The sequence below is a fragment of the Gouania willdenowi genome, chromosome 11 (genome assembly GCF_900634775.1).
Source record: "Gouania willdenowi chromosome 11, fGouWil2.1, whole genome shotgun sequence".
Lineage (NCBI taxonomy): Eukaryota > Metazoa > Chordata > Actinopteri > Blenniiformes > Gobiesocidae > Gouania > Gouania willdenowi.
This window is the reverse complement of record NC_041054.1, coordinates 25,943,896-25,968,817: the sequence shown is the minus strand read 5'-3', so window position 1 is coordinate 25,968,817 and position 24,922 is coordinate 25,943,896.

Here is a 24,922-nt window from a genome sequence, read left to right as displayed (position 1 = left end):
GCATTGGATAATGTCAGCCGTGGAATTTAACAATGGAAATTACATCCTTTTATGTGTGTATGGCTATAACAAAAAAGCTCAGAATAAAACATTTTTTTCTTCCCTGAATAAGTTGTTGGAGGAATGGAAACTGACTTACACCACTGACAAAGTCATAGTTGGGGGAGACTATAACCTGGCTCCTGACCTCTGGATGGACAGGATTCCTCCAAAGGGACAATAGCATAACTATGAGGAAATCATTGTTGATTTTATTTCAAAGGGAAACCTAATTGACATTTGGAGAATGAGAAACTCCAATACTTTGCAATATACTTGGGTTAATTCTGCTGACAACGGTCAACATTCAAGGATAGATTTTTGGTTAATTTTTACAAACCTAATTAAAAAGGTGTATAAATGTGAGTTAACAGCTTCACCCCTGACAGATCACTGTGCAATTACAATATGTATCCAGCCTGATGGGCTTCAATATATACTGTACCTAACCCTTTGTGGAAATTTAATAGTAGGTTCGTTAGGTTCGTCAAGACCCGCCTTACCTTGCTTCTGATTGGTTTATTATTGTGTAATGCCTGCCGTGGTTGGTTAGATTTAGGCACAAGGAGACATGGATTGGTCTGGGATTGGATATCTCGATCAGTCAATCAGAGTTACTCAAGCTACGGCAAGCCACGAGGACCAAAGTTCATTATCATGAAAAAATAAAAAGAATGGGGAAATGAAAGCATGAGAAATGTCAAGTGTGGCATGTGGTGTGAGAATGCGTTAAACTGCGTTGCGTGACTGTCATACTAAAAGTGTGACTCTTGGCAATTTAATCATAAAAACATGCCAACATGTTTCAGCCTAATAGGCCTTCATCAGGGCAGTAACAAAATGGCTGCCAACAGGTCACATGACCAAGTGAAAGGTAACACAATTACAATTAAAATTTGTAGAGCAGTTAATTCAGTGATGTTTAAGAACATGAAAAGTGCATTATACAGGATTGATACATAAAGATTTTCTAAACATGTATTAAATAAGAGCCCAGAAAAGCTGTATACGAAAAGCTACAAAAAAGACGTTTCGGAGAAAAAAACAAAGAAATAGTATAAATACGTTGTAAAATGTTACAGAGAGTTTACCTTCCTAAAGAGCAGCAGGATGTGACACAGTTACACGTTCTGTTCGATTAATAACTAAGATTTTAAAGTCTCCCACAGTGGAAGGAATCATGTAAGTCAGCATGAAAAATCAGCCAATCACAAGCACCACAAATACACTTATTTAAAAAAGTGTTAAAGGATGTAAAGTCTGTAATAAATGTGTCTAATAAGTCATTAGTGAATACCAGAAAACCACATGAGTGAGCATGAGAAATTAAAAGAAAATATCTAACAAAAATAAAATGTTAATGTCTAACTTAAAGACAAGCAATGTGAAATTAACAGTAAATATTCAACGTGTTGACTTGTATATACACTGTAAGTATATAAAATAAACACATGTGCTTCATATACACATTTATGTTTTTATTTAGGCTGTTTTATAATTTAGGAATTAGGGCTGGGCGATATATCGAGATTCAAGATGTATCAAGTTTTCTGTTTTGGCGATATACAGTATATATTATAGCTTATTATGTATCAAAATACTAGTTTTAGGAGATGCTGCTTTTACTTCTCAGAACAACATGTAAAGCTCAGTTAGATGATTTCTGAGTGCACATATTGATCAGCTGTTTGTTAATAAATGTCCATGTGTGGCATTTTGCATCAGCAAATTTAACCCAGAATTGTCTTTCTGGTCAGACTTTATTTGATAAAATTATCTAGATTTATATCATATATCACCATTTTGAGAAAATATATTGAGATATGAGTTTTGGTCCATATCACCAGCCCTAGTAGGAATGTTCACAGCATTTCATTTTTAATAAAGGTCGACCTACCAGACTCGAATCACATAATTGTATTTAGTAAGTGGTTGACAAGTGGCTATTTTAGATTTCTTGTACACCTATCTTAAAATATAAGGGATACTGGAGCTTGGTTGGGCGGGTGGGACGGCTGGTAGTGGGCACCAGAAAATTTCCCTTATTTTTGAATCCAAAACTTAACAGGTATGATAATTAAGGTCATTAATACTTGTTTATATAAAGTTTTGCTGTAACATTAAAAGGAGCACTATGTGAAATAACCTTAAAGGTTACATGCTCACACACCTGAAGGTTTGGTCATGTGAGATTTCCAAATAAAACCTATACCTTAGTAGTAAGTGTAGGAGGTCATGTCTGACAGATACCACAGCACACTTCTTGACCATTTGGTCAGGAAGAGTTTCCCACCTTTTCCCCTTACAACAGAGACAAAGAGCTGAGGACAGGAATTTACGACTGTTTGTCCTTCCCCCTCCTGTGAGCACATGGCAGAATCTTTGCTTTGTGCTATACTGTTCTCCAAGAATTAACAATGAAACATTCCAAAAGCGGACACAAATTTCTGATAACATTTTGAAATGTATTTTTCTACACTGTCAATAACTGTTTTATTCACAGGAAGTCAAGGACAACCTTAGAATAAGATCATATAATTGTTTTACAGTAAAAGTGTTCCTAAGGAATATCTCTCATTAACGTTGCATAAAGTATATCATGTTTGGTGCCACAATAACCAGGAAAATATGATCTCTGCTTTTGTCTCGTTTGGAAAGTTATAATCTAACTGGTTTCTGAGTTATATTCATATTTCTTGTTCCAAAGGATTTCTCATGCATTCATTCCTTATCCCACATACATGATAGCCACAACCCACAGAACATCCAAAGCAGTCTATTTGGCTCCCGAAAACACGTCCACCAATAGAATCGCTTAGACCGCGACAAAACCGAAGCGCAAAATTCAAATCATTGGATTTTGGTGCTGGCCGCTAAGATACCCACTGCAGTGTTATGTACGTCTCCTTTAATCTTTTATTTTCTTTGTAACAAAGTGTTTTATTTCATTAGACCTTTTAAACAAGCTAGCACGTCCAGAGATAAAACCTCCTGTTCCAACTGAAGATACTGAACCAACACAAGAACCTAGCCTGAAGGAGCTGAACCAACACAAGAACCTAGCCTGAAGGAGCTGAACCAACACAAGAACAAAGCCTGCACACGCTGAACAAAGACCAGACAGGCCTAACACAGGTCAGAACCAGTGGAAACCTGCTGACTGAACGAGCTGTGAAACGTGCTAAACAAGGAACAGAACCAACCAGCCTAACACAGGCCAGAACCAGGTCCAGGAAAGGACCCTTTCGGACACACTCCAGCGGTTCAGAGCCACGCTTAGCTGCTTCAGACTCCTCTCGCCAGTCCACTCTGCCACAAGAGAAGGATCACCAACCACGGACCCATCAGAACCGAGGTACTCTGGATCTCAAATTCTAATCGGGCCGAACATAATTGCAGCCACATTATTCTACACTGATCTTATCATATCTCACACACACACACACACACACACACACACACACACACACACACACACACACACACACACACACACACACACACACACACACACACAGAAATCATGCTACTTTTCTCTCCTCCCTCCTTTCTTTCTCTACTAAGCTTTTACCTTTAAAGTGTGAATACATTTATCCTTAGTTTAGTGAGCATATAGCGCTCTTTTAGCTTTATTGTGTTAGTAGGTTTTAACTTGTTTTGATTAATAAATGTTTATACTTTGAGAAGTTGTCTGTGGTTTATGAAAATATTACAATCATAAGGTTTGTTATATGGAGAGTAGATAGTCTTGACAAGAGTTCACAACCCTGGATGACAAGGTATTAATAACTAATTAAGTGATCTGAAACACTTTAACTCAATTTCAGATGGCACCTCTTGGCAAATTACTGTAATATTAATAATAATTAATATTATAATTCTTATCACTCCTTGTCCAAGCTCATCCCCCTACATAAGTAACCATTACATAAATGCAGTGATTTGAGAAAAGGTGAATTTCTGTTAGTAGATGATTTTCTTCCTACAGCACAAGAAGATAAGCCTGCTTATTTTTATCAGTGTTTTTATGTTGTATTTTTTATTTTATTTTTTTTGTCATTTTGTGTGTTTTCTTTTTTGTTACATTTATTATCTGTTTTGTTTAGAATTACAAATCACAAGTGCAATATTTGTATAATTTGTTTGTTGTTTGGGGCGACCATGGCTCAGGTGGCAGAGGGGCCATCTTGTTGTTTTCTATTCTTGTCATAATTATTCTGACGCAGCAACACGTCAAACTCAGATGAAACCTGTGAATTTTTACTAGGAGTGTTTATGGTCAAGTTTCTGTCTGTTCTTTCAGAAACATTTTTGTGATGTCAGACGAGAAAGCCTGTGTCACTATCTCTGCTCCAGAGCCGTTTGGGCAAAGGAAGTTAAAAATGCTTGACTGTCACATGATTCATGTAGACAAATTTGTTCCCCAGAAGTTATTGGCGGGCCATTCAAATCTATTGATTCCAAGTGACTGTCACGGCGAATTTGCAAATTTGGTGACATGAATTATGCTCTGTGTTGAATGATGGAGTCCAGTCAGAACATGATGATTTTATAAAAAAAAGGATTTATTATTAAACTAAATGCAAAGGAGTACAAAAAAGGAGAGCGTCCCATCTTGAATAAGGGCTGAATGAAAATGAGTACAGAATGGTCCAAAAAGTTTCTTCCCTGGCTCTGAATATGCAGGACTAACTAACAGTTTCACAGCTTAAGCTTTATACAGATATGAGAAAAAGTCCCAACCCTGAAGTGAGGAGAAGGAGGGGGTCAGATGCCCAACAGTGGAAACGTTGGAGCATGATGAAGACGTGTATATTATGAGGAAGGCCTGCGCCACTGGTATCTGTCCTTGATAGTGTGTGCGTGGATATCTGCATGTGAGTTTGAGTGGGGCCTTCAGTAGAGACTGTGTGTTGCACTGTGGATACAATACAATCTGTACTATTAATCTAACATGACTCAGCTGTTCAAAAGTGCAAAGAGTAATGCAGTCATTGTGTATCAAAACATGACAAATTGTACACATGAACACACATTTAACGATATGATGAATATAATAATTACCAAAACATGACATAACTGGGATTTTTGGTAATTTGTCATCAACTGCATTGATTTACAATATTTATACCATCATATTTATGTGTATATACAATATGTTTATGTAGTAAATTTAAAATTGTAAATTTATTTTAAAGGTTAGTGTAAACAGCAAGCTTACCTACTTTTTTGACGTAGTTAATGCCAACCTTAATATGGTTAAAAACCGTGTTAATATGTATTTTATACAGGATGTATTGCTTGGAATTTTCTTTTGTGTTCTTAAACTTGTAAGGTATTAAGAACAATCACATCCCAATGTTTATTGACATACTAATAGCCAAAGCCATACAACTTTTATGCATACAACCAACTTCAATTTAGTAGGGGGGGTTCTTAATGATTTAATTTAATATTTGACTTTCAGATATCTATACATTTCAGATACCCTTGAAAGAGCTCTGGGACAGACGAGGAAAAAAAGGAGTCTGACAGGTGACTATCAATGATTGTCAACTGACAGCACAATGGGTCAAAGGAGGATTGCACGATATATACACGCATATATAAAATTTACTTATTCAGAATAAATTCACTGTCTACTTTATGTTTTTCCAAAGGCATAAATTATCTTTGGCTTGCATGTGCAGAAATCTGAAAAAAAGAGGTCATTAAAAAACACACCACATCCAGACAGGACACATTGAAAACATATTTATTATGTTTATACATATATAAAAATAGATTTTTACTATGCACTTATGTACCAAGATGAATTCATTAAATAAATGTCTAACAAAGTCAGAATCATGAACAACTTGTCATGCAGTTTGTCTGTGCCTTTCATACATGGTGTCATTGCATGGAGTCGCTGTTTTTTAAACAATATATTTATCCTTCTCTTGTCTAAATGCTGAGGCGGCGGGCGGAATCTGCTACTACTTTCTTTCTGGCCGCCTTCTAATCTTAAATATGTTCATAAATGATTCCTTACCCCTTTAGCACCAAAAGAATATCTGTAATATTACGTGAATATCTGTAAAAGTCATGTTTTTCTATTAGCTCTGTCTGCCAGCGTAGCATCTCTTCTTCACTGCCCAGAATATCTGCATGTCAACCGACCACTGGGTTACCAGCGCCCTCTGCTGGTCAAAACAAATATCTGACGTAAATCACTGCAGTTACTGTTTTTTTTTTTGTTTTTTTTTAAAGTCCAATTGTTAAGGCACAAAATACATTTTAAGTTGCACTTTTAAAAAGAAAAATAACTATTATGCAGTTTTTCATTGTTTATTATAGAACCAGAATTTAAATTAATAGGCTTCTTCTTCATTTGTATTATTCCTTTATTTCATTCAAGATTTATTTTTAGTTAAATTGCATTGTTTTGAATAGTTTATCAAGGGATTCTTTTGACAATGAAAAATAAAAGGAAAATAGTACAGTATTTTCTAGTTTTTTTCCCAAAAAAAAAATAAAGGAATATTTTTCAATCATCATTTGTCTACAGTCCCATTTTGTAAAATAAATCGTGAGAGAATTGCATCGTGAACCCAGTATTGTGAATCGAATCATATCGGGAGTTGAGTGAATCGTTACATCCCTATTTAAAATGGAAAAACCTGCCGGTTTGTCTGAAATTTTAAAGGCACTAAACTTTGATTTTGTGCACTTTCTGTGTTTCCTCTGTGTTAAATTCCGTGAAACTGACACAGACTCACAATAAATAAACTGAGAAATTCTGCACAAGCCATTGTCTCAGCTTTTTTTTTTAATCCCTGAGACAGATATTCCAATGTATTGTGTAATTTTTTTGCAATATATGGATGACTGTAGAATCATAATGTATCAGCACTGTGAATCACAAATCATATTTTGTAGCTAAACCCCGGCCAGATATTGATGAAGCGTACCGAAGTTTCATGAAGCCTTTAATTTGTTCAGCCTTTGACCTTGTTTGAACACAATTCCTTTTGCATCCTCAGAAACACCGTAACAGCTAAAGGACACATAAAATACAGAAATTTGCAATAACAGACAAAAAAGTACAAGATAATCATTATTATTGCTTAATATTCACATATTGTAACAGACAGTTATACTATCAAGCAATCCTTAACATACACAAGGTGGCTAACAATGTAAAACTAGCTAAAACAGAAACCTTTGAGGAAAAGCTAATTATAAAAATTACATTCTCCATAGCACTAGCTTAACAAACACATTCATAAACACATTGTGAAAGTAAATACCTTGCTCTCACTCCAGCCAGGTGCTTAAAAGTATTAAAAAAAAATGGATTATTAACCTGAGAAAACACCGTTCTATTTCATATTATTTTGTGAGATGTCTTACTATGGGGAACACACTCCCTGCAGTCCTCAGAAGCACTTTTCTCAATCCGCCAAGCCCTGATTGGCTGGAAAGAACTTTCCATCCGCCGGGGACACTCCCACCCTCTTCTCTCTCATGCACATCTCGCATTCGTATTGGCTAAACTATCCACAGGCGGATTCCTTCGGGTTTTCCAGTCGCCGGGCGCTGGTAAGTATAAAATGCATTGCGTGGACCACAACAGGTCGGGAAGCAACCAGCACTTACCTTGCTCTGCTCGGTAAGTGCTGCTCCTTCACAGGTAAGTGAAATTCAGAGCCTCAGCTCCGGCTGTTGACTCTCCTCCAGCATTGTCGCTTCGGCGCACGTTGGTCCTCGAGCGGCTCTCTCACTCACGATGTCTGTTAGCCGCTCCAAGCTCTGCGCCGACAGGTCCAGAGCTCCCGGACATCACTACTTGACGCCTCCGGGCTTGTGTGTACTGTCCTTCACTGCTGCAAAGGGTGAAGACCCCGAGCCTCAGCTCCGGCTGACTGCTCCTTCCAACGTTGCCGCTCCGGCGTGCACGTTAGCCTCCAGCGGCCTCTCACTCCAGTACGACCCCGGTGACAGTCCCGCTGCTAGCTCTGTGCCACACAGCCAGAGCTCACGGACCCCAGCACATCTGCTGCTGCTGTCCCAGATCACGACTCTTAATGCCCCCCAGGTCCGGCAAGTGTGGATCTCTCTCCAGAGCCTTCACCACCGTATATGGCCTGGTTCCAACTCCGTACCACGGTACCCAAGCCCCCAAAATCTACCCAGCTGCCCAGCTGCCGTTCAAAAAGAGTCAACGCTGTCTCGGACGTCCGGAGCTCGATGTCCTGCATCCCTGCTAGCACCTGTGTTAGCCGCCACGAGGTAGCATAAAAGCTAATCCACCTGCTCTTCTTGCTTACCTCAAGCGGCGATGGGAACCTAGACTCCTCTCACCGAGGGGACCGGGTGCACTGGGGCTCGCTGCACGGCGTTAGATGCACGCAGCCTCCGTTGTAGGCCGGCGAGTCTGATGTCCGCTCGTGCCCCACTTCTTCCTTTTCACGGCGCTTCTGCCTCAGCGAGCGAAGAAGACACGGCCCTTATAGATCAATCAATCAATCAATCTTTTATTTGTATAGCACCAAATCATAACCAATGGTATCTCAAGACACTTTACAGTAGAGCAGTTTTAAGGACGGACTCTTCATTTTAGGGATACACACATATGCATATATACGCATATACACATACATATGTATCCCACACCCAACATGAATTCATCATGGCGGCAAGGAAAACCTTCTGTTAAGCAGCAGGAACCTTGTGTGGATCCCATTCCTATGATGAACAGCCATCCACGTTATGCTGTGTTGGGTGTGTGCAGAGGAAAGGGTGGAGACAGAGTTGTTGAGACTTTGTAACTCCACACTGAGGATCCCACGGACATGCAAAACAAAAGCCAGAAGGAGTACAGGAGCAAACACACAAGGGAAGAAGCAGACATAAAGGGAGTGTTAGAGAGAGGAATGGGACCCTCTCCGGTCCCACTCTAACCTAAATGACCTCTCTCTTAATGCCCTCTCCAACCTCTCTCCAACCGAGCATGCCAGACCCCCCCGGCAGTCTATGCCTATTGCATCTTAACTATGAGCTATGAGCTGGTTCCTAACTAAAAGCTTTACCAAAGAGGGATGTTTTGAGCCTAACCTTAAAGGTAGAGAGGGTGTCTGCCCCCCGAACCGTGGTTGGTAGATGGTTCCAGAGAAGTGAGGCCTGATAACTGAAAGCTCTTCCTCCTATACTACTTTTAGAGACAAATGGAACAACGAGTAGGCCAGCATTTTGAGAGCGTAGTGTTCTGGGTGTTCTCCATGTAGGGCTTTAAAAGTGAGAAGAAGAATCTTGAATTCTATTCTATATTTTATGGGAAGCCAATGCAGAGAGGCTAATAAAGGAGTAATGTGATCTCTTCTCCTAATTTTAGTCAGTACACGTGCTGCAGCATTTTGAACCAGCTGAGGTGTCTTAAGCAACTTGCTCGGGCAGCCTACTAAAAAAGAATTACAATAATCCAGTCTAGAGGTAACAAAAGCATGGACTAGCTTTTCGGCGTCGCTGTGAGACAGGATAGGTCTGATTTTAGCAATGTTACGGAGATGAAAGAAGGCAGTTCTTGAAGTTTGTTTTATGTGAGAGTTGAAGGATAAATCCTGATCAAATAGAACCCCAAGGTTTCTAACAGTTGTGCTTCGTGCCAGAGTAATGCCATCTAGGGCAGTTAGGCTAGCATAGGTTTCTCTAAGGTGTCGTGGGCCCAGTGGAATGACCTCAGTCTTGTCTGAGTTAAGAAGAAGAAATTTTTGGTCCATCCAGGCCCTAATGTCCTTTAGACAGGCCTCAAGTTTAGATAGCTGATTTGTCTCACCTGGCTTCATTGATACATACAGTAGACTCTGCTGCTGCCCTAAGCTGGGTCTCCCAGCGGCCTGCTGCCTTTGTCGCCTCTGCGGAGGAGGCGGTTTCTACGCCTTCCTCCCCTCTCCCAAGCTCAGACACTGTGGGGCTGTGCAGGCACGCTGTGACGCGCCTCGCCATCCCGTGGCCCATCGTCGTAATGGGGGCCTCTAAGTCCAGGTATGTGAGTAAGCTTCCCACCTCCGAGGACACGCAAGGACAAATCCTCCCCATTTTCCCGAAGTTGTTGCTGGAAGTAGCTCGTCCATGGATGGACCGCCCTTTCAGTGGAAAGTCTCATGTGACAGGCCCCTCCACCCTCGACTGTGGGATGGACATGGAGAGCCTCGGACGGCTCAGAATGCCGACGGTGGAACCGCTGATTGCGGCTCACCTGTTGCCTTGCCAACCTGTTCTGTCACCCCGGAGACCCATGCTACCGGCCAGGATGGGCTGTCTTCAGTCAGACCTATCGGGCAGGGCGTACGCTGCAGCAGAGCTCTCAGTGAGAGCTCTGAATGTCCTCTCCCTCCTCACGGCTTACTAAGTTGAACTATATGAGGATTTTGCTCGGTCTCAGGACCCAGCGACAGTGGAGGAAATTTCATCCGTAACAGGTGTGTGTCTCCGCACTCAGCGCCGCTCCGTGCAGGCCTTGGGTAGCGTGATGAGCAACATGGTGCTTCAGGAAAGAGCGTGTTGGCTCGACCTCACTAGGTTTTCTGATGCAGAAAAGTGCCGCATTCTCGATGCGCCGGTGGTCCTGGGCGGGATAGGCGGGATAGGAATGGGATCCACACAAGGTTCCTACTGCTTAACAGAAGGTTTTCCTTGCCGCCATGATGAATTCATGTTGGGTGTGGGATACATATGTATGTGTATATACGTATATATGCATATGTGTGTATCCACAAAACGAAGAGTCCGTCCCTAAGACTGCTCTACTGTAAAGTGCCTTGAGATACCATTGGTTATGATTTGGCGCTATACAAATAAAGATTGATTGATTGATTGATTGATTGATTGATTGACAGTTTAAGTCACCGCGTCCGATCCTCCCACCCTCGGCGAGGCCCACTGGGCTAGCCCGCGGCCGCTGCTGCGCCGGCACGGCCAGCTGGCCCGTATGCAAACGAGGATCTATCCGCTTTCTCCTCCCTCTGTGATGCAGCTGGATATTCCTCGTTCCCCAGCTCCACCTGTTACGCTGTCACGTGCGCATCCATGGACTACACAGCCCATTCTCCCCACCATCGAGGCACGGTCCTCGGACAGTCGGGAGAGGACATGTTTCACGGGAAGTTTGGCTCACGCCCCCCTCTTCATGTCCACAAGCACGCATCCACACACATGTTCAAATAAAGATGACGTGTACATTGCCCATAGCCCGGTCTGTAACTCAGTGCTGACGTGGTGACGTATCGATCATTTCCTGTTTACACTCTACCGCTGCTTGCAGCGCTCTACTACTGTGTTCTGCTAACTCTAATCAAACTTGTTGTCATTGATATTTTAGCCTTGAAAACACTTGTTTTAATTTTTTACCGTACAGTTAAACGTACGAAGGTTAAGTAAAAAGCAATCTCGCCTCTTATAGGCAGTGCAATCTCCTTTAAACCTCCTTTTGTCCTTAGCTTAGCTTAAATTTAGCACCTATGGCTTCTCTCTCCTCCCCTCCGCTCTCCTGCCCGGTGTGTCAGATGTTTAGTTACTCCTCGTCCTCCTTTAGGGACAATGGTAGTTGCATAAAGTGTAGCGTACTGTTAGATATGGAGGCGAGGATCAACAATCTGGAGAACAAACACAAACAAACAATCTTTATTTGTATAGCGCCAAATCATAACCAATGGTATCTCAAGGCACTTTACAGTAGAGCAGTCTTAAGGACGGACTCTTCATTTTATGGATACACACATATGCATATATACGTATATACACATACATATGTATCCCACACCCAACATGAATTCATCATGGCGGCAAGGAAAACCTTCTGGTAAGCAGCAGGAACCTTGTGTGGATCCCATTCCTATGATGAACAGCCATCCACGTTATGCTGTGTTGGGTGTGTGCAGAGAAAAGGGTGGAGACAGAGCCGCTGAGTCTCTGTAACTCCACACTGAGGATCCCACGGACCTGCAAGACAAAAGCCAGAAGGAGTACAGGAGCAAACACACAAGGGAAGAAGCAGACATAGAGGGAGTGTTTGAAAGAGGAATGGGACCCTCTACGGTCCCTCTCTAACCTAAATGACCTCTCTCTTAACGCCCTCTCCAACCTCTCTCCAAACGAGCATGCCAGACCCCCCCCCCCCCCCCCCGGCAGTCTATGCCTATTGCATCTTAATTATGAGCTATGAGCTGGTTCCTAACTAAAAGCTTTATCAAAGAGGAATGTTTTGAGCCTAACCTTAAAGGTAGAGAGGGTGTCTGCCCCCCGAACCGTGGTTGGTAGATGGTTCCAGAGAAGTGGGGCCTGATAACTGAAAGCTCTTCCTCCTATACTACTTTTAGAGATGAATGGAACAACGAGTAGTCCAGCATTTTGAGAGCGTAGTGTTCTGGGGGGATTGTATGGCACTACAAGCTCCTTGAGATAGACTGGTGCCTGTCCATTTAGGGCTTTATAAGAAGCGGTTCCGCACCCCTGATACCAAAACCGAAGCTAGCAAGCAGGACCTAGCCGGTGCGGACCGTGCTAGCTCTAGCTTAGCCTCCCCCCCGGCCAGCAATGAGTGGGTTACTGTCCGTGGTAAGCATAGTCGAAGGTCAAAAAGCCGCTCGGGACACCACCATGTTCACGTCTCAAACAGGTTCTCCCCCCTCTGTGAGGACAACACACTCACCGGGGAACAAACTCTGATAATTGGCGACTCCATAGTGAGAAACGTGAAGCTAGCGAAGTCAGCGGGCATCGTGAGGTGCATCCCAGGGGCCAGAGCGGGCGACATAGAATCAAATCTAAAGTTGCTGGCAAAGAGTAATCGTAAGTTTGATAGGATAGTCCTCCATGTCGGCACTAATGACTCCCGACGTCGCCAGTCGGAAGCAACCAAAGTGAACATTGAATCAGTTTGTGCTTATGCTAAAACAATGTCGGACTCCGTAATTTTCTCTGGTCCCTTACCAAATCTGACCAGTGATGACATGTATAGCCGCATGTCATCATTTAACCGCTGGCTATCGAGGTGGTGTCCAGAAAACGAGGTGGGCTTCATTGATAATTGGAGATCCTTCTGGGGAAAACCGAACCTGATAGGAAGAGATGGAATCCATCCTACTTTGGAGGGAGCATCTCTACTATCAGAAAACATGGCACATTTATGACATCTCATGAATGAGACCATGTTACAGAGGGGGAGTCCTCCACGCCCCTCTGCGCTTGCCTTAGGACAGTTTCCCTCCCATTGCTATCATGATAGCTGTGTTCATCGCCATGACAACTGTTGTGATGGTGATGAATATTATTTTATGGAGACGGTGTCAGTCCCCCGACCCATATTTCACAATGATTTTAACATAAAATCAAATAAAAGAGCTATCAATTATAAAAATCTGAAAAAAATTAAAATCTCAAATCTAGAAACACCAAAACATAAAACCATTAGATGTGCTCTATTAAATATTAGATCACTGAGATCCAAATCTCTACTAGTAAATGACCTTATCTCAGAAAATAACTTTGATTTATTCTGTTTAACTGAAACATGGCTGTATCAAGATGAATATGTTAGTTTAAATGAAGCCACTCCTCCCAGTCATTTAAATACTCATATGCCACGAGACATAGGCCGTGGAGGTGGTGTAGCAGCTATTTATCATTCCTCTCTCCTAATCTATCCTAAACCAAAGGCCAATTACACTTCCTTTGAAAGCCTGGTTCTAAATTTATCTCATATCGAATCAAAAACCTGCCAGCCAGTCTTATTTGCGATAATTTACCGTCCTCCAGGCCCTTATTCTGAATTTATATCAGAATTCTCTGAGTTTATATCAAACTTAGTCCTCAGTTCTGATAAAATACTGATAGTAGGAGATTTTAATATCCATGTGGACAAAGATAGTGATAGCCTGAGCTCAGCCTTTATGTCCCTAATAGACTCAGTTGGCTTTTTTCAAACTATTAATGAAGCTACTCATCGTTTAAATCATACTCTTGATCTTGTTCTAACATATGGCCTTGATATTAATGAACTAAAAGTCTACCCTGAAAATCCTCTGCTATCAGATCACTTTTTAATATCTTTTAACATTATCCTAGAGGATCTCGCACTGTGCAATAAAATAGTTACGAGTAGAAATCTGTCCAACAGTGCTGTGGCTAAATTTAAAGAGGCCATTCCTGCTGCCTTACACTCAGTGCACCATCCAATAAATAACTATGACATTAAGTATAACCCCTCTCAACTGGATCTGCTTGTCGATAGCTCTGCTAGTCTACTAAAATCCACCTTGGACTCAATTGCCCCATTGAGGGAAAAAACTATTAAACGTCAGAGGAAAGCTCCGTGGTTTAGCTCTGAAACTCACACACTCAAACAAACAACCCGTAAATTAGAGAGAATGTGGCGCTCCAATAAAACAGAGGAGTCACGAATACTTTGGCAAGAAAGCCATAGTAAATACATGACAGCCTTACGACATAGTCGATCTGCATACTACTCCTCACTAATTGAAGAAAATAAAAATAATCCGAGGTACCTTTTCAGCACTGTAGCCAGGCTAACACAAAGTCAGAGCTCTATTGAGCCCATGATTCCTCTAGCCCTCAGCTGTGAGGACTTTATGATATTTTTTAACGATAAAATTCACAAGATTAGAGATAAAATTAGCCACTCCCTGCCTTCACCTGGGCCTGCTGTACCATTAAATGTAAATAGGCCTAACCTAAACTGTTTCACACATATAGGACTTCAGGAACTTAACTCTATTATTTCATCCTCCAAACCATCGACCTGCCTTTCAGATCCGATCCCAACTAAGCTGTTTAAAGAAGTTATTCCCCTAGTCTGCCCATCTTTGTTGGAGACAAAAAATATATCCCTATCAATAGGCTACGTGCCACAGTCCTTTAAAGTAGCTGTAATCAAACCCCTTCTCAAAAAACCTACTCTTGATTCCAGCACTTTAGCAAACTACAGGCCTATATCTAATCTTCCTTTTATTTCAAAGATTCTTGAGAAAGTTGTGGCGGCTCAGCTCTGTGAATTTCTTCAAAACAACAGCCTGTTCGAGGACTTCCAGTCAGGCTTTAGAGCTCAACACAGCACAGAGACTGCTTTAGTTAAAGTAACTAATGATCTACTCTGGGCTTCAGATGAAGGACGACTCTCAGTGCTGGTTTTATTAGATCTTAGTGCAGCTTTTGACACTATAGATCACTATATTCTACTAGAGAGATTAGAGAAATTACTTGGAATCACAGGGACTGCCCTAAACTGGTTTAAGTCCTACCTATCTGATAGGTACCAGTTTGTACACGTGAATAATAAGTCTTCTGTGTACACTAAAGTAAGCTACGGGGTTCCTCAGGGCTCTGTGCTAGGTCCAATCCTCTTCTGTATCTATATGATCCCCCTTGGTAATGTTATGAGAAAATACTCTGTTAACTTCCACTGCTATGCTGATGATACCCAACTGTATGTATCAATGAAGCCAGGTGAGACAAATCAGCTATCTAAACTTGAGGCCTGTCTAAAGGACATTAGGGCCTGGATGGACCAAAATTTTCTTCTTCTCAACTCAGACAAGACTGAGGTCATTGTACTGGGCCCGCGACACCTTAGAGAAACCTATGCTAGCCTAACTGCCCTAGATGGCATTACTCTGGCACAAAGCACAACTGTTAGAAACCTTGGGGTTCTATTTGATCAGGACTTATCCTTCAACTCTCACATAAAACAAACTTCAAGAACTGCCTTCTTTCATCTCCGTAACATTGCTAAAATCAGATCTATCCTGTCTCAGGGCGACGCCGAAAAACTAGTCCATGCTTTTGTTACCTCTAGACTGGATTATTGTAACTCTCTTTTAGCAGGCTGCCCGAGCAAGTCGCTTAAGACACTTCAGCTGGTTCAAAATGCTGCAGCACGTGTACTGACTAAAACTAGGAGAAGAGATCACATTACTCCTGTATTAGCCTCTCTGCATTGGCTTCCCATAAAATATAGAATAGAATTCAAGATTCTTCTTCTCACTTATAAAGCCCTAAATGGACAGGCACCAGTCTATCTCAAGGAGCTTGTAGTGCCATACAATCCCCCCAGAACACTACGCTCTCAAAATGCTGGACTACTCGTTGTTCCATTCGTCTCTAAAAGTAGTATAGGAGGAAGAGCTTTCAGTTATCAGGCCCCACTTCTCTGGAACCATCTACCAACCACGGTTCGGGGGGCAGACACCCTCTCTACCTTTAAGGTTAGGCTCAAAACATTCCTCTTTGATAAAGCTTTTAGTTAGGAACCAGCTCATAGCTCATAATTAAGATGCAATAGGCATAGACTGCCGGGGGGGGGGGGGGGGGGGGGGTCTGGCATGCTCGGTTGGAGAGAGGTTGGAGAGGGCGTTAAGAGAGAGGTCATTTAGGTTAGAGAGGGACCGGAGAGGGTCCCATTACTCTTTCAAACACTCCCTCTATGTCTGCTTCTTCCCTTGTGTGTTTGCTCCTGTACTCCTTCTGGCTTTTGTCTTGCAGGTCCGTGGGATCCTCAGTGTGGAGTTACAGAGACTCAGCGGCTCTGTCTCCACCCTTTTCTCTGCACACACCCAACACAGCATAACGTGGATGGCTGTTCATCATAGGAATGGGATCCACACAAGGTTCCTGCTGCTTAACAGAAGGTTTTCCTTGCCGCCATGATGAATTCATGTTGGGTGTGGGATACATATGTATGTGTATATACGTATATATGCATATGTGTGTATCCACAAAACGAAGAGTCCGTCCCTAAGACTGCTCTACTGTAAAGTGCCTTGAGATACCATTGGTTATGATTTGGCGCTATACAAATAAAGATTGATTGATTGATTGATTGATTGATTGACAGTTTAAGTCACCGCGTCCGATCCTCCCACCCTCGGCGAGGCCCACTGGGCTAGCCCGCGGCCGCTGCTGCGCCGGCACGGCCAGCTGGCCCGTATGCAAACGAGGATCTATCCGCTTTCTCCTCCCTCTGTGATGCAGCTGGATATTCCTCGTTCCCCAGCTCCACCTGTTACGCTGTCACGTGCGCATCCATGGACTCCACAGCCCATTCTCCCCACCATCGAGGCACGGTCCTCGGACAGTCGGGAGAGGACATGTTTCACGGGAAGTTTGGCTCACGCCCCCCTCTTCATGTCCACAAGCACGCATCCACACACATGTTCAAATAAAGATGATGTGTACATTGCCCAATGTAGGGGTATCTGCTTGGCTGCCTATTTGGGCGATTGGCTGCTTTTAGCACAATCTGAATCGGAGGCCACAGCGCACACACGCGTGCTGTTACGTCACTTATCTGACCTAGGGTTCATGATAAAAGAGGAAAAGAGCATGTTGTCCCTGACACAGGAAACTGTCTTCCTGCACTCGGTGCCTCTCACCGCGCACCTGTCGGCGCAGCGGGTGGAGACGTTCAGGGCATGCAAATCTGTTCAGTTCAGACTATGTCGGATGTTAGTCGGATTGATGCAGAGTCGGCGCCAGGCAGTATTCAATGGGGTGGCATTAAGAAAACTGCGGGGGGCATAAAAACACTCCGTTCCGAGTAGCATCATAGCCACCCCCCCCACCCACCCCACACCGCACACCAAATTCTGCGCATTTTTGCGTATTGTGAATATAAATAAATAAAAGACCATTCAACATTTAAACATCACCCTACTACACAAAACAGCGTACGTAAGCGTAAAAGTACGAAGGCATATAACTTTTTTTCTAAACGGGTGGGTCCACAACCTCCTCAGCAGTAATGGCTATATTGTAAACAAACATGCTAAACATGCTAAACATCTTAACAACGACGTTAGCCTGACAGTCAAGGATACAACCAGTTAGTTTGACACATACATATATACTACTACTGAATAATACTTTATGACATGTAGTGAACTAGCATAGGGTGTTCAGCTTTATGCGCACAGTGTGCAGGGGTAAAAGAAAGAAGGTAAATAATAGTAAAGGAGCATTTAACGACAACCTAATGAATTTGTGTACTTTTCATTCTTATTTATTTCATTTCATAACCAAATTGAAAAATCGGGTTGATTTTTTGGTTTTATTAATTTAATTTTAATTGAATCTGGTTCTGTTTGTGTGACATTTTGATAATTACGGGGAAACTAGGACGAGCTTCATGTTTTAATCTCACCTCACAGAGGGGACACACAGACTGACTTTTATTCTGCTGCGTTTGATAAAAATGATCTTGTATCATGTTTTCCACCTCACACTGATGGCAGAGGTGTAATTTGTGTCGATGACGTTTCGTTAAAGAGTTATTAATGCAAGAAGTCTGAATATGTGAATATCTGCCAACTATACCGAACAACGTTATGGTCCAAATAGTATCCAGATAAACTGGTGACTGGGCGGACTTTTGCACCCGGTCCGAACATAAAAAGAAGCAACTCATAAGTCACATTACTGGTGAATTGAAACGTTATTAATACATTAATAAATCAAAAAGAAAAAAAAATGGATGTTACGTAAAAAATGCACATGTGTGGAACCAGAGGTGATGTAATGAATCTACTGGTGCGTCTCATTTCTTATGATCAACTTCCGTGTGTGTTGACGGCTGCTGTTAGCGGTATTTATAACGTGCAAAATATGTTTTTTAATACCCTAAAAAAAAGCTGTACTTTTATTTTATTTTTTGCAAAAGTGTCAAATGGTAGAAGTTCTAACATCTATTGTTCACCAGTTTATTTGGATACTATGTGGACTGTAACACTGCGAAACAAAACATAAACGTGTACGGGGAATGGAGGTTACACCCACTAGTGGTGCAACAGTTGCGGGCCCGCTATGGACGAGCCGAGGTGGATCTGTTCGTGCAAGGCACGGCACGGATGCTCCCTTCCACGTAGACGCGCTGGCACACGTCTGGCCGCGTCCACTGCTTTATGTATTTCCCCCTTTGGCTCTTATACCCCCACTCTGTCCAAGGTGAGGGAGCAAGGTCATGCACTGATCCTGGTGGCCACTCACTGGCCAGCCATGCACAGGCTGGCAGGGATTTACCAGCTGCTGTGCGCTCCTCCTGGCAACGGTTCTCATTATAACTTAATAATAATTAATTATTTTAATTAATAATAATTATTATTGATTGCGGGTTCTATTTCATAATATAGTGAGACTTCTCACTCATATTACTCATGGAACAGGGGTTATATACATAACCTAGAGATCTTAAGCATCCCCCCTTGAGCGACTGGGGGAAGCTAGCCTTAGGGTTGCTTCCCTGTGAGCTGTGTTGTTACTAGCACTGTCTTCAGGTTAAGCAGGTTAGTGGACCTCGCCTCTCACGTTTGTCCGGGTATACATGCTGGACTGTTTGCTGTCCTGATGTATAACGAACTCTGCCTTGCAGGCTGGTTTTTTCGCTCGATAAGCATGTCTGCACTACGGGAGCTGCCATATCCCATCGTGAGACATCTCATGAAATATTATGAAATAGAACTTTATTTGGATACTATTTGGACTGTAACACAGCAAAACAAAACTACAGCATGAGCAGATTTTTACGAGCTAAAACATCCACAGACTGAATGAAAACATGAGCAGGACCAGAAACCTGCTGGAATAAATCCTAAACAGTCCTATTGTGTGAGGAGACCTGGTCCAGGACCTGGGGAGGGAAACTATGTGCAGCTTACTTCAGTTCTCGCTCTAATTTCTCCAAAAAATCACACAAACGGAACAAGTAAAAAACAAAAAACGCTGTTTATCTGGTTTGTGTTTTTTCTGTTTTGGTTTTAAATCATAAAAACTAAATAAGGTTTAAAGGTTTAAAATCCACTTTTTACGGCGTTGTTCTGTGAGCTTTGTACATTTCTCACTCTTGTGAACGACAATCTTTGGTACCCTATAAAATCTCTTTTCCTTTTCTCGGTTAGAACGATTGGAGCAGCGGTAAACTACACAAAATATGGGCATTTTGATGATTTCAGCACTCTAGCTTTGTCGCGATGCAGCAATGTGAGTGACGTCACGTGAATCAACAGACATATACACATTTCAACAGCTCTAGGGTACGTTCAATAGCACAAATGTTAAACGATTACACCACAGTATATTATATCTATGAAGCAGACTTCCGTCCGCTGTCAGTGAATGACAGTCAGTGACACATTCAGTTGATAGTCAATCAGATATCTTTTATTAATAAAAAGCTCCACTGTAGTGGCCGGGAAGTGTTTGTGTGTGTGTGGTAATGAAAATTGAATTATTTCACAATAAAATAAGGGTAGGAGAACAAATTCCTACAAAATGGAGACACTGCTGCCAGTAATCTACTGTTCATTTACATGACAGTTTCTTCCAGTGATAAACAGGGTGAATCTCAAAGTACTTGGAGGGATTGGGTTTTGAGCATGAAAAAGTCCCCAATAATGCTGAGGGATTGTTGTGGTAGTGTTGGGTTATATACATGTGCTCTAGTCCGGTTTCGAGAGGATCTACACTGCCGACCAGATCCGACATGTGCTCCGGTCTGTCCGGAGCTGATAACCCGCCCGGTTCTTTAATGCTGGAGAAAGACACACAGAAATGATCATACGCTTACAATGAAGATGAAGTCAAGGAATGGATTTAACACCATTTATTACAGATACGATTTACGAGTGAGTGAGATACTATTCAGCGCTAGACCCCAGGATTCCATCACACGTGTGTTCCAGAAGCTGAAAGAGACCATCATACTGGCATCCTCTGGCTTTATCCTCTTTGCTCCTCCTCTTCCGTCGGACCCCCCACCCACGTAACCTGTATCAGTGATCAATGTGTCTGGGATGGGTGTGTCGCAGTTAGTTACATGACTTGCTTTATGTAGTGTGTAAACAATGTCCCTAAATATCCTTTGATAGATATCTGCTCCTGATTTCTGAAGAATGACATTCTCTCTGGTCTCCAACCTTACTCAATAGCAATCTGGATTCAGTGAAGGTGTTTGTTGGATGCATCTTCAGAGAAAATTTTAACTCACGAATCAAGACTTCACAAGAACTAAAGTGGCCTCATACGAGTGTTTCATTCTTGTTTAGACATTAGAATCCAGCACCAAAAATAACAGAAGTACAGATTCAAACAAAGCAATATTAATTAATATATGGTTTTATTATGCACTGTAAAATGACCTTGGGTGACGCTGATTTTTCAAATAAAATGTATTATTATTATTATTATTATTATTATTATTATAGTATCCATTTATTTATTTTTGGCTTTCAAATTCATGAATAAATATCAAGGTGGCACACTTTCCTCATTGGTAGTGCTATATAAGGAAAGTGGTCACCAGTCAGGAAGTGCCAGTTTCCCATAGATTGCCAGTGTGTTCTGTGCACACACACTGGATGGGTGGAAGCCTGAAGTATCACGGTAAATGCTGTTTTCTGTATGCATTTTAGATGTTTGCTGTTTGTTTTAAATACTTGTGTCTCCAATAGGCTTTAAACCTGCTGCCCTCATTGAGAGAGGAGAGGCTGTAACTGGGTGACTGTCTAGTGTGGGTCTGAGGATCTTTTTAAAGTGGGAACTGGGCGTGTAGAGTCATCGTCGCAGGTACATTGTTTTAATTGGGTTTTAGCATCTGAATATTAAATGTTATATTGTAGTGTAGACTCATTGTTGTTGTTTTTTCTTTGCAGTTAGACCCACTGCCTGCTGTCCTTTTGTTTTTGATAGGTTTTTTTGTGTTTAGTCTGCCGGTTGGTCTGCATACATTGCCCGGGCAGACTACTTAATTTTTTATGTTTTGTTTGTTTGTTTCGGTCACTTCCCTACTATTGTATGTACTCTTATTAACCCACAGTTAGGCCAACCTGATCATCCTCCATCGGGGTGTTTGTGTGTAGTGGTTGAGTGTGGTTATTAAGATTGCTGTGTCAGTGCAGAGTGTCTTGCGGTTCCTTTCCGCCCTAAATTTTGTTCATTCAGGGTCTTGAGCCCTTACTGTCGGTTAGGGTTGAGGAAACAGTACTGGGAAAACCGTTGTTTACCTGTCATGAAATAAACATTGTAATTTACCTATTTCATGACTGTGCTTCATCCTTCGGCCGTGTAACATTTTGGCGTTGTCAACAACAAAATATATAAGGAACACTTTTTTTGATTTTTATTAGTTAGTTAAGGACAGCAGGACCAGCGGCTCTAGTAGCACAATGGAGCCGGTTGCAGTGAGCAGCAGAGCTGTGGACGACGAGGAGCAACAGGCTGTGTCACAGCGCATACGGGACCTGGAGAGAGAGTTGGCTGCTCTACGGATGGCTACTACAGACTCCAATATGCCCTCCACATCGTCAGCAGCCACAGGGGGTGTCTTAAAAGTTGAACAATCTCCTGTGATTTATGTGCAGCAGGATCGAAAAATGCCTGTGTTCTCCGGAAATCTGGACAGTGCTGACTCTCTGCCACTCGACGAGTGGATTGAACTCATGAGAGACTTTGCTCAGACACAGGGATGAACTGAGAAAGAGCGTGCCCAGCTGGTGTTTGATCACCTGGAGGGTGCGGCCCGGACAGAGGTGAAATTCCTCCCAGTGATCCAAAGGGAGTGTGTGGAAGATGTTTTTGTTGCACTGAAGGAAGTATACGGTTGTATGCACTCACGAACTTCATTACAACGCAGGTTAGCAATTAGACAGTGAGTCATTTATTGACTTTTCACATGGTTTGATGGATCTAATGGATCAAATTGTCAAAAATGATGCAGAGGCTTCATTAAGATCATCCAGAGATTTACGTGACCAGTTTTGTGATGGGGTGAGAGACCAGGCATTAAGAATGAGACTGAGGGATTTGGTTGGCGCTAATCCACATTATACTATACGGGATGTTAGGAATGAAGCCATTAAGTGGTTGGCACATTATGAAAATCAAGCTCCTAAACAAAAATATAACAGTGTTAAATGAAATGTCTGTCTCCTGTGAGACCACTGTGTCAAAACCTTCAGGATTTGATGAAATGGTATCCTTATTAAAAACACAGCAGACCCAGTTGGAATTGGTCAGAAAGGCTTTGGCCCCACAGAGTGCTCCTCCCTACAGAACACGTAGTTATCGGCCCCGAAGAACAGCTGATGGGAAGCCAATTTGTTTTAGATGTGAACAGAGTGGGCATATTGCTCGAAACTGCCCTACATCGATCAAAATGAATGAATCTGCTGAAAGTCCAAATCCTGCGGGAAACTAGAACCCGCCAGTGTGCAGAGCCAAACATTGGTGGGGGGTTTGCAGGGCTCAATTAGTAAATCTTTGGCAGTTAACAACTTAGTTGGTGAATGTTTGGAAGTAGAGGTGAATCTTGCTGGGGTAGATGTTAATTACCTTTTGGACAGTGGGTCTATGGTCACGACTCTGAGCTTTTTCAGAGATCACTTTTCTCAGTTATTGGATAAAGAGCTCAAAGACTGTGCTTGGTTGAGTTTAAAGGCAGCCAATGGGTTAAAAATCTCTTACCTTGGGTTTATGGAAATTGACATAACTTTGCTAGGAGTAACAGTCCTAATAGTTGAAGACCCAGCTGACAGTTTCATGAACCAAAAGAAAAAGCATGTACCTGGGTTAATTGGTATGAATGTGTTAACCCCTCTTTTCTGTGAGCTGTACGAACAACATGGTTCTGACCTATGGGAGTCACCAGTGCTGAAGTCAGCGCCACGTGGTTGGAGGAAAGCTCTTCAATGCTGTCAGATAATGGGGGCTATCACCAATTCCCCAAACCCCCATCCTATCAGAGTACAGGGTAAGAAACCATTTTGTGTTACAGCTGGCAGCCTTTGCTATGTAGCAGTAACATGTCCACAGGTGCACACTAATCAGGCAGTAGATTTGTATGTAGAACCTCTGAGCCCAGAAGACGGTTGCCTACCCGAGGGACTGCTGGTTTCTCCTTCTTTAGTGAAGGCTGAGAGGGGGAGAGCATTTATTCCCATTGTAAATGTTGGTCATTCAGATGTGTGTCTAGCGCCTCGTAGGGTGGTAGCAACTGTAAAAACCACCACTGTGGTATCGCCTAATTCTCAGATTCAAATGTCAGTTGACTCTCAAAGTTGTACCGCTTTTCTTTCTACTCATGGAGATAATGTGGGTAAAAGGGATTTTGACTTTCCTGAATTTGAACACCTACAAGGAAGGGAGAGGTAACAAGCAAAGGAGATGTTGCTCAAGTACAGGGGTGTGTTTGCCAAGGATGATCTGGATGTGGGCAGTACAAATTTGTTAACACATGAAATCCCATTGTTGGATGAGACTCCAGTACGGCAGCCCTATAGACCTATTCCTCCTTCTCAGTATGATTTGGCACGTACCCACATCCAGCAACTTTTACAGGGTCAGATAATAAGGGAAAGCAACAGTCCCTACGCTTCACCCATTGTTCTAGTATCAAAGAAAGATGGGACCTTGCGCATGTGTGTAGATTACCGGCAGTTAAACTCCAAAACTCGAAAAAGATGCATTTCCCTTGCCTAGGATCGATGAATCACTGGATTCGTTGTCTGGGGCCCAGTGGTTTACAACCTTAGATTTAGCGAGTGGGTACAGTCAGGTTGAGATGGCTGAGAAGGATAAAGAAAAAACTGCTTTCTGCACACCGTTCGGTTTGAGTTTAACCGCATGCCGTTTGGCTTATGCAATGCCCCAAGTACCTTTCAGCGTCTCATGGATCGCCTTTTTGGGGATTGCAGATACCAGTCAGTGTTGCTGTATTTAGATGATGTTATTGTTTTTTCATCATCTATTGACCAACACCTGCAACATTTAGATCAGGTTTTGTCCCGGTTGCAAACCCAAGGGTTGAAGGTGAAACTTTCAAAGTGCCAGTTTTTTCAAA